Raw genomic sequence first — 11,290 nt, 5'->3', positions numbered from 1 at the left:
AAATGTTGCTACACACTCGTGTACAGTAGGTGGCGGTATGCACCTAAAAGTTACTTGCAATCCGCCATTAACGAAAAGAAGAAGAAGAAGAAGAAGAAGAAAATGGAGGACGTTTCAAATGCTGGGGCGATAGTAGCGCTGGTACAGGAGAAAGAGGAGCCACTCATTTCCAAAAACTGTGTTTACATTTTGGGTTCAGCAAGGACGTTGTAAGTTAAGTTATTTCATACTTTTGAACTCTTTCAGTTGTGTGTAATTGTTCAATAACTCTCAACTAAAAGTACACATTTTCTTCAAACACTGTAATTATAAAGTATATTAAAGTGATAATGAAAATAATTGTGAAACACCAGTCCAGGAGAATGATATGTTATTGTTAGTTTATCGTTATTGAGATGAATTGCTCCATATAACCATACAGGAGTAAAACCAGCTGACCAAACATGCTGGAGCTCCTTGGGTTGCTAGGTGATGGGCTGGACTTAGATGAGGTTGGTAGGTAACATTATAGTGCCTGTTTAATGTGATTTTACAATCAGGAGATTTTTGATGTACCTAATTTTCCTGACACCAAAAAGTATTAATTTATTGCCAAAAAATGACAGTGTATATTTTTTTAAGCGCTTGGAATGTTTTTAAAAGCAGTAGAGATCCAAACGGAAGTACAAAACGTGCAAAATGTGAATTTAGCTTGATGGGTCCAGTTTAGATTCTCGGAAGGGGTAAATCAGGACGAAAATCGGCATAAGTCTTGCTGTGAGAACTAGCTATTACGAGAACAAAGACAATTCCATTATTCCAATTTAATCCTGTTCAGTCTAATTAAATAAACTCACGTAAAGTTCATTTTAACCATCTAAGTTCAAATAAGAATATTTCATAGAACCCAGCAAAGCTTGATGTTTTACGTTTGATGTTTAACCAGTTGGCTACTTAAGAAACTCAAGAAATTACCTTTGCTTCCTTCCTTCTTGGACTATGATCTCATGTACTATTTAAACCATTTAGCAAGGAATTTAATCCTTGGAAAATCTCCTAGTGGGTTGGTACCGTCACCGATGCAGACCTCATCCATATCAGTCAAGAGCGGCAGATTGACTCGTTAGTTGCTGCCATTAATGCCACTTAAATGTTTGTTAATCAAAGCTCAGCTTCCCTTAATGGTGAGCAACAGAGTGTAGCCAGTGGTGCTATCAGAGTGCTTTGATCAAGCTTCTGCCTGTTCTTTATCACCCGTTTGGCCCCAGGTGACCCCATGTGGCCCTGGGTGGCCTGGTGGCGCTGGCCCGGTCAGGTCCGATGGGACTGGGTTTTAAAAAGCGCAGATATCTCAGATGTTCTTCCTTCCTCCTGCCTCTCCAGCACATGAAAGCCAACAGAGGGCACGCTGGTCTGATCCCAGCCACCAACATGAATTTTTGATCAATGGCTGGTGCCTCTGAAGGGCCGTTTCCAACACGGCTGCTCTCACCAGCCTCCCCCCCACGTACTCCTCCCCTTTCCTCTCAGTCTAAAGCTCAGGCAACTCCAAATGTCAGTGATGTTAGTTTAGCCATTGTACATGGCTGACCGCATCTGAATGGGTGACTTGTCCCCAGGCCAGCCCCCTACAATGGCCTCCTTTCTCAGACCGACTTGTTCTCAGCATTTTTGCCCCCTTCACGAGAAGAGGTTTCTCCCTCTGCTCTCAGAGATTTTTGGCTCTGAGGAGGATGCTGGAGCCAAAGTAGAGGCGAAAGAGCTCAGGATCAAGAGAAAGAGCCTAGAGAGAAAGAAGGTGTAGCTCAGGTAGGAAAGAGGTGCTAAAGGTGACTGACCCATTATGCTTCCCTGAGCAGGTTAGCATGGGTCTATGGACTAAACAAAACGCATTCATAAATTTTTTTCTGCATGAAATCATTATTAGGAAATGAGATTTTAGTCTGATCACTCCTGCCTATTTTGAGCTTATGAAGATGGCTGCAAACAGAAGCGCAATTATACAACCGCACATTTTTGAAAAGCAGAAGTGGAGCCTCCTGCACAACTAACAAGAAGACAGCAAGTGGACAACATTTGTCTTCTTCAGCAGGCACTGTACAGCAGTAAAACCATCTAACCAAACATGCTGACGCTCAGCTTAGGTTGCTAGGTGATGGACTGGGCTTTGCTGGGGTTGCTAGGTAACAGGCTGGGGTTGCTAGGTGACCTTCTTATTTGTGACGTCACATTCAGGAGGTTTTTTGAAGCTCCTCATTTTCCAGACACCATAAAACATTAATTGCCAATGAAACTTTTTCCATTCATTTTTTTTAGCACCGGGGCTGTTTTTAGAAGTAGAGGAAAACCCAAATGGACGTATGAAAACGTCCCAAATGTGAATTTTGCATAATCCGTTTAATTCAAGAAAGATTTTGCATTTCCTGCAGTGTGAAAAAGTGTGAGAAGTAAACAGGTGAAAAATAAAGTATGTCCTCTTTAAATATAAAATGGTTACATATCATGATCTGGTCTTTACCAGGTTGTAAAATTTAAACAATTTATTTAAGGATTGAGTGTACAAAAACACAAAACAGACTCTGCACTGTCATTGTTTATTAAACAAAGATGAAGCCAAAAGGAAAAAGATGTGTGTGCTAACTACATGATATGACTTCGCAGCTCTTAGAACCACCTTCATTAGCAATAATTTGAAATAGTAATTTTAGGATGACTTTATCACTCCCTGACATCTGTGTGGAAAACGTTTGGTCTTCCACACCTGACCTACTTTGAGCTTCAGCTGTTTAAATATAAAATACTTTCAGATGAATTTATGGTTCTGTATTGTCAAGTTTCACTCTAGTTTGTTCCTGTCTTGTTCAGTACCATTCATGTTGGGTGAGTCTCCATTGGTATTGTGTTCCTCACTATGTGGGTGTGAATATGGGCTCTGATGATGTCATTTTGGGCCACCAGTTTCTTAGAAATCTCTTGGCATATTTGTTGGTTGTGGGTTGCCTGGTCCAGTTGATGCTGTATGCGGTCTTCATGCCACAATTGACATGATGCCTGCCCCGCCCACTTGCAGAAGTAGAGCAAACGAAGACAAACTGTTATTATGGCAGAGGTAACGGAACTCAATGCGTTATCCAAGACATATTTTTGAGTGATCCATTAGCACAGAGCTCTTAAGCTGTTAGCCAGATTACTTTCAGATAATATATTACATTGTTTAGGTTAAAGCAGCATTCATGACAAAGGGGATACCTAAGTATAGTTTTCTTTACTCACCGCTACAGAGCTTGATTTTGTCGTTATGACAAAAATGGGATGTTTACTACCAGTTACCTTCTTGCTGACTAACATGTGGTAGTTCCCATCGATTAGTTTCATTCAGCTGGACATGAGGTGGGCTGCGGTCCAGGATCCATTTCTTGTGTTATTCCAGACTCCTTTTTGGTTTTGGAAATGTAATAAATTGTATTCAACCCTCTACATGTTCTGGGTAATGGCTGTCGGGATTGCATATTCCCCACTGATAACTTCGACTGAGATTATCTATTATTTCCCTAAAAATCTCTCTGACCGCAGCGTGTTTGCCATGATAAATACTGTCAATATTGTCTGAGATAAGGGGCATGTACTTGCGACGCTGATTGGTTAGTTGCTGACTAATGCCCTGGAATGACTGGGGGAGGATTGCTCTATGTCAGCATGGGGGCTAAAACGTTTAGACCTCAAGGTTTGACCATGGAATAAATTGTTTAGCAACTTGCCATCTCTACTACTACGGTCTTCTTTCAGATTGAAAGTGGTTGTTGAGATGTTGTTCTTCTAGGAGTTTTGCTAGTACTGTCTTCGCTCAGTGACGTAAATCGACGGGCCAATCAACGAATGCAATCTACTGCTAATCAAACTGTTTGTGTACACCAGCCTATTGTACCACCAGTGAGGTTGTTCTAACACATGGGAAAGATCAAATCTGGCTGGAGCTAACTGGGGAAAAAACGGTTAAAGGGCCTAAGGAGCCTGCAAAACAAGCCCAAATCATCAATCCTCCACCACCACTATTGATAGTTGGTATGACCACATGCACTGTGCACCATGGTCCACTTTGGTCTATCTAAAGGACATTGCTCCTGAATGTAATGGAGTACATTCTGGTGTACTCCATTGTCAGGTTGACTTTAACCTTCTCTCACTTTGTTGTGAATTAATTTTCCCCAACTCTTCTTGCCTTAGTGCATGAATGACCCAGTTTGGGTCAATCAGTTTACAGTAGAGATGGTGGTCCACTTTGTGACTTCTAGGTGCCCAAGTCCCCTGGTTGCAATACAGACTTAAACTTTGTACTAGAAGTTACTTGTTACCAGTTAGCATTATAAACTGCATTTGACTGGAGCGCATTACTAAAACAAACAGAAATTCCTATAAAAGAGCTTGCATCTGTGAATGTAATTGGGTTGTATTGGACTGAAACTTTATAAACATGAAATCTGGGTCTGGTTGTCTTGAAAAGTGCCTTCTGATGACATTTGTTGTAACTTGTCACTATATAAATAAACTAAGTTCAATTTGCTCTGGTTTTCTCCAAACATTGTGCTGCGCATCATGACCGTCTCATCTGTCTAAAGGACATTGTTGCTGAAGTCCTGTGGTTCATTCAGACACAACGTTGCAAACCTAAGCCATTCTGTGGTATTTTCTGTAGAGACAACGATTTCTCCTGGCAACCTTTTCAATAAAGCCAAACTTGTTCAGTTTTTTTCTAGCTTGACTATCGTGACCTTTAATGTGACCTGATCTTGTATTGAATTTACAAGGACATTTGCTCCTGGTTAGATTGGCGATTATCTTACATGTTTTGTGAATATTCCTTTTCAGGCAAATCAGGACAGAAATTGGCATAAGTATCTCGCCCTGTGAACTGCGTATTAGAGATGAGTGGAGCGGCTGTTTATCTGCTGTCGGTTGAGGTGGTTCAGGCAGCTGGGTGTCTCCTTTTGGAGGTTTTCTGGGCATGTCCCACTGGGAGGAGATCCCAGGGAAGACCCAGCACTCAGTGGAGGGTCTATGTGTCTAGTCTGGCCTGGGAATACCTGCAGGTTCCTGCTGGACGCGGGTTGTTTGCTTTTGCTCTCTTTAACTCCTTATGGTAACCACTGCTGTATATCAATTAGTTTCTTTGCTACATCCCATAACAAGGATGGAGTTTGCATATTCTGCTGAATGTACCAATGAGCAGTGATTTATCTTCCTGGGATTTTTGCTTCCTTTACTCCCATGACCCGGAAATCCCTCTCCATCATTCTGCAGGAGCTAAAGAGGGACAAGGCCTCTGGAAAGAGCTGCGTTCTTCCAAGCGTCGCTCTGGATGGTTTTCATTATCACAGTGTGCCTCTTTGCTTCCTTTACTCATCCATTTCTCCTGCGTTTCAAGGCTTCACAGAGAAAACTGTTGAAGGGTTGTAACTTCTCTCTGTCAGCTGCTTCAAAGCCACATTTTGGGACTTGGATGCTGTTTGAAAAGTTATATTTTAGTTTCTGCTGTCACTACCAGCCTAAAGACTCAGACAACATTTAAAGATTTGCTTAGAGTCTCTGGTTAAAACGCACTGCTCAGTTAAGATTTGCAGATAATAAAAGCAGTATAACCTATCAGTCTTTGTTGATGGATCACTTCTTATGGAGTCAGGTGAAACTCAAAGTAGTTTACAGACGTAAAAAACAGAAGGACAGACTTTTAACTATTTCAAATCCAGCAAAGTAAGGCACAATGTTACCTGACACACTAATATCTGCCATTCGCAAAACAGCCAATCCATGAGCGCCATTTATTGACCTTGGTGCTGATTGGCTGAACCTTCAGGAAGACTGCAGATCTTAGCTTCTGCTGTGCTAGGATGGTAACAGGCGGAACTCTGCTGGGGTTGCCTGGTAACGGGCGGAACTCTGCTGGGGTTGCCNGGCGGAACTCTGCTGGGGTTGCCTGGTAACGGGCGGAACTCTGCTGGGGTTGCCGGGTAACGGGCAGAACTCTGCTGGGGTTGCCTGGTAACAGGCGGGACTCTGCTGGGGTTGCCTGGTAACGGGCAGAACTCTGCTGGGGTTGCCTGGTAACAGGGAGTGTTTTGCTGGGGTTACTAGGTCAGCGGCAGTGCCTGCTGATTTGTGATGTTATATTCCAAAGGTTTATAAAATGGCTAATTTTCCGGACACCAAAAAAGATTAACTTAGTTTTTTGAGCTCTTGAGTTGTTTTTAGAACCCAAATGGAAGTATAAAAACGTGGAAAATGTGAGTTATGGATAATGGGCCCCCTTTAACTTTGGAAAAAGTACCAAAAACAAAAAGCTTAAAATGCTATTTAAAATGCAGTTTTATTTTTATCTTAAATAAAATTTGGTGTTTGTGGATGAGCCTGGGGTGCTGCCATCTGCTGAGCGGTCTGGATTTTAGCTGCAGCGGCGGGGTCAGATGCATCCACATCTGGAGGACACATGGTTAGTGAAGACTGATGCATGAGGGGTGAGAGGTCATCCGGGCTCTTTAATCCAGAGTGAAGATGAAACGTGAAGAACAACAGACATGAACAAACGTCTGGAGTGGCTCCAGGGGAGGAGTGTCTGATCTGCTGCTATCGGGTCAGGATGCCATCATGTTGGCAGAAAAATAAGAGAAAAATTGCCCAGGTAGCTCAACAAATGGTTTATTTTTATTTTCTATGAATTATAATAATATATTAAATATACTTGGTAAGCTACCATGCTTGTGTCTGGCCTTTGTTTCCCTTTCCTCCTCTCTATGCTCAGACATGTTTCCCTCTCCCTCCCTAAAATTCCCTTCTTTCAGGATGAGGTCACGGGGTCAGGGACTTCGACCTGCCCTGGGGGCAACTGCAGGACCCCCACCCTCCCGTCCCTCCTTAAGATATGGGAAGTGGCTGCCCATTTCTTTATTTTGTACACACCTGAGTCCGTTGTTCCTCCTTGGATCGCCTGACAGAGTGCAGAAAGAGCCGCTGGATCCGGTTTCCGACTCCGTTTTGGATCGTTAGGACGGATCAGTTAGCTTTAGCTAATGTGGAGGGAAAACACTGGGAAAATGTAGAAATGTCCCTCAAAAATCTGATTTTTGCATTAAAAATCAAGCCAATATAAAGATTATAGTTTCATCGCTTTGTTTTTGGGGAATTAAATCAGCAAAAATGAAGGTGGGTGAGCCAGTTGCTTCCAAATAATTCCAAGTTTTTTCTTGCCAATTTCATTTTAAATGAAGTACTTTTGATCTGTGGGTCACTCAGAACATATAAACTGTGTAAATGAGCAAGTCTTAGCAATAGTTGGTTTTAATTTGACATAATTACATTTTAAGTTGGCAAAAAATGTATTTTACTGGGTTTTTATGTAAAATATCAACAGAAAAAAGACTTACGAGCCTCTTTTTGTAGTCCATGTCATGTCTGAAGTAAAATATCCCCACAGCATGACAGTATATTGCTGCCACCACCATGTTTGGCAGTGGGAAAGGTGTATTCAAAGGTTTGTGTAGCTCAAAAGTTAAAAGGGGCACCACAAAGTGCCATTCTATAGCACAATCAAGTAACATTTTTATCTCCAGTTGTTATAAAACACGACTTAAAAAAATTTACTTTCTCTTTAAGAAGCTCCTGCTCTTTTTGACACTTCAGACCCTCAGCACATCATCACTATGCTCCTTATTGTGCCGTTTACAACCATTCTCTGAAAAGTAGTTCAGATGAAGATCTCTCCAGACTTGCAGTTCAAACAGGTGTTTCCTAATTGCTTCTGCCTCTAGTCTGGCGGAGCTGTAGCTTTGCTCACATCTGATCTTTCGCATTTTATTTAGGTTTACAACCTGTCTCTGTTTCAAACTTCTCCATCTCTTCATCTGCACATTTAAATCTGCTTTCTGGTGTTTCCTCTGGTCTTCATGATGCTGTTTGTTCATTAATTTCCTCTAAAAATCTTCTGAAACCTTCACTAATAGCTGGATATACACTGAGAAGTCCTGTGAAAACAAAAAGTTTAATTTTTTAGGGCTGTCAGAGAAAAACGTCATGGCGAACACGGAGAACTAACACTCCAAATGAGCTGGATCACACATCCTCAATGTGAAACACAGTGGTGGCAGCATCAGGATGTGGGGATAGTCTTCAGGAATAACTGGGAAGATGGACAGAGAAAAGAAGATGAGTGGAGTTAAAAATGCTGTGAAAACCTGTAAAAGCTGTGAGACTAGGTTGGAGATTAATGCACATTCATATTTTAATATGGCCTAGTCAAAGTCCAGCTCTACATCCAATTAAGAATCTGAAGCAAAACTTAATAATTTATATGTACTGATTCTGTGTATCAAATATGCCTAATAGCACAAAACAAATTGAGGTGTTTTAAACATGTGTTGCAGTGGAACTTGACACTTTTTGTTGGCTCAAACTGAAAGTTTCTCTTTGGTTCGGTTTCTCCTGGTGTTCCTCTCTGTCTGGACCGTCGGGGTGTTTGTTCCACTGCTGGCTCGGCGTCAGGATCGTGTCACCATGCGCTGCCTTCAGGGGCCAAGAAGAGCTTGTTCTCTTTGTTGAAGAGCTGAGGAGTTGTCTGTCTGTCCTTTGAGCTCGGATTTCAAAGGGTGGGTGCGATAAGACTCATCGTTGAGGATCTCTTTAGCTTTTTATTGCATGTTTTTCTGTTTATTCCCAGAGCAGCTCTGAAACGGTTTGAGAAACTAATTAGAAAACAAAAATGTCCCTGTAGACGTCTGACTTTAGGTGGTTTAGCAGGACTTTAAGCTGGATATGAGATTCCAGCCCTCAGTCAGTGGCATTCCTTTCTTCCTAAAATTCAATTATCTTTTCCCATTTCGCTGTTTTTGTTTTCCCTTATACACTCATTTCCTGTTTTTGAGCCACACCAGACAATCAGCAAACCCCCCGATCAGTATGAGACTATATGTGCTATTTACAGCCCCAGGGGGATACCTGTCCTAACTCAGTGCTCCATTGTGATTGCCATAGTGACACCAGAATACCACAGAGCCGAGGTCCCGACCTCCTCCTGCCGCACCAGGAAAGCCCTCACCTTTGACCTCTGCACCTGGAGGAGAAGGTCACAAAACCTACAGCCGTTGATTAGAAAGTGGAGGAGGAGATGGTGGAAAAGCTGGCAGAGGTGGCTTTTAGTTATTGGCTCTTGCCCAGGGCGGCACCTCAACGAGGGCAACCGGCAGAACTATGCATCTCTACTTTTAAGCAGACCACAGCTAAATCATTCAAAAGCTATGGCTGTCGAGTAGGAAGTGAAGGAGGAGATGTTGAAATGATAAAGAAGCAGGCAGAAGTGGTTTTTAGATATGTGGGACATGGCTCTAGCCCAGGGTGGCACTGCCTAGTGGCTGCAGGGGTGGCTGAAACAATGCACTTTTTTTTTTTTTTTACTAAGTAGTTCTAAATTGATCAAACATACTTTAAAACTTAATTTGATGTTTGTAAAACTTTTATTGTATGTGTAAAAGGAGTTTTCATCGGTTCATTAGCCTAGCGATCTCGCTGGATTTAAGGCTGAGTAAACTGACCCAGCTTTTTCTACAGTGTTTTTTGGTGGTTTAAAACAGAGATAGCATCTAACAAAAGCAGCTAAATGGGAGTGGTTTACATTATAGCAAGATTGGAATCAAAATGTATGAAATTACGTTTCACGTTGACAAGTTGAGAATTTAAAACATATAAAATTAATTGATTTTTCCAAGACATTTATTCTTATATTTTTCCAAAAAAGTTACTATTAACTGTCCATCCTCTCATCTCTATGTTCTCTAGTGGGTTTGTTTTGGTTGTGGGTAGGGTGGACAGCTCATGCTAGACTGCCACTGCAAAAAAAGACAAAAAATAATAACATAGAACTAATGTAAATAATAAGAGCCTGGAGACACATTTCTTTTCCATTCTTCACTTTCTTCATGTCATCCTGGAAAATCACTTATAAAACATCACCACACTTCCCAACCCTGCTACACAGCTAAAAACAGTCAAAATGTTTTGCTTGAAATAAAGAAAATTCATGAACCGTGAATAACATCATCCAAGGACGCCTTGTTAGCACAGCAGCGGATTAATTTACAGCGTCGGTTCCTCAAACCGATCACATGTCAGGCTGTTGTTACAGAAATAAAACCTCAGCACTCTCAGGCGTTGGGGAAGCAGACTCGCCGTAATCGAGCTTCCAGCTTCTTAAGCTGCTTTAGTCCATAATTACACAGCTTTAATGTTTTTACTCAAATTTAGCTGCGTAATGGCCCAGCTGGTGCCTGAGTGTAACTGAGGAAGGTGATCTGTGAGCGCAGAGGGACGGCTGCCTTTATTAGCCTGACTGACAAGAACATCACAGAATCACTCAGTGGGGACCTGATAGTCAAATTCTACTTTTTTCATGTTTTTATCCTTCCATTGGCTTTCCAAAAACAACCCAAATACTTAAAAAATAGGTATCTTTTTAAATACTTATTTTAAAAAAAATATTTGGTGTATTTCCAGATACCAAATGTTTTTTGATATCTGGAAAATAAGCTGCTTCAAAAACCTCCCAAATGTTGAGTCAGATTTAACGGGAACTGTGCCGTAACCTTGCAACCGCAGAAGAGCCGAGCCTCGTTACCTAGCAACCAAAGCTGAGTTCCAGAACTTTTGGTCACCTTGTTTTTCACTGTTGTTTGCACTGTACAATGGCTGCTGGAAAAGACAATTGTTCTTTTTTGTTGACTTACCATCCAGAAACCACTTCTTGCATTCCTGTTGGTTGTGCATGAGGCTCTACGTTTGCTTTTCAAAGATGTATGGTTGTATAATTGTGTATCTGTTGTTTGAGAGATTAGAATTATTAGCTATGTTACTTTAACTTCTCATTAAATTCACTGTTTTAATGTGAATTAAAACTCATTAATTCCCATGTGTTTAAACTGTTTTAAGTGTTAAAACAGAAACTGTTGTAACTTTCCTAAATTAGGAGAATGTCATCTCAAAGCATTAATGCTCAGTATCAAAACATCGGCAAATTATGGAATCATGAATTTTCCTCTTGTTTTCTTGCTTTCTTTTTTAAAAGAAATTCCAGAAGAGAGAAAATCTTTTTAAAAAGTGGCTTTTATTTCAGTCGTCTCTTCTGTGAATTGTTTGACAGAGAATTAGTGCCAGGCTATGAACATTTTTGTTTAATTACAAGATTGTAGTCATAATATTAGCAGAGGAAAGGCACAGTTTTACCACAATGTCTTAAAATTATGAGAAAACGTCTTTTTATAAGACTTAATCTTGG

The 11,290-nt window shown here is 41.1% G+C and overlaps 1 long non-coding RNA gene across 1 annotated transcript in view; it reads left to right on the top strand.

Moving 5' to 3' along the window:
- The first annotated feature begins 6 nt into the window (after positions 1-6).
- The window catches only part of LOC103138212 (uncharacterized), a 35,507-nt gene continuing 24,223 nt past the window's right edge, over positions 7-11,290 (top strand). The window contains exon 1 of the long non-coding RNA XR_476267.2: positions 7-209. This is a non-coding gene — a long non-coding RNA (uncharacterized LOC103138212). The remainder of the gene's footprint in view (positions 210-11,290) is intronic.

Source organism: Poecilia formosa, unplaced genomic scaffold (genome assembly GCF_000485575.1).
Source record: "Poecilia formosa unplaced genomic scaffold, Poecilia_formosa-5.1.2 Scaffold48, whole genome shotgun sequence".
Classification (NCBI taxonomy): domain Eukaryota; kingdom Metazoa; phylum Chordata; class Actinopteri; order Cyprinodontiformes; family Poeciliidae; genus Poecilia; species Poecilia formosa.
This window is presented reverse-complemented; position numbering and strand designations above follow the sequence as displayed.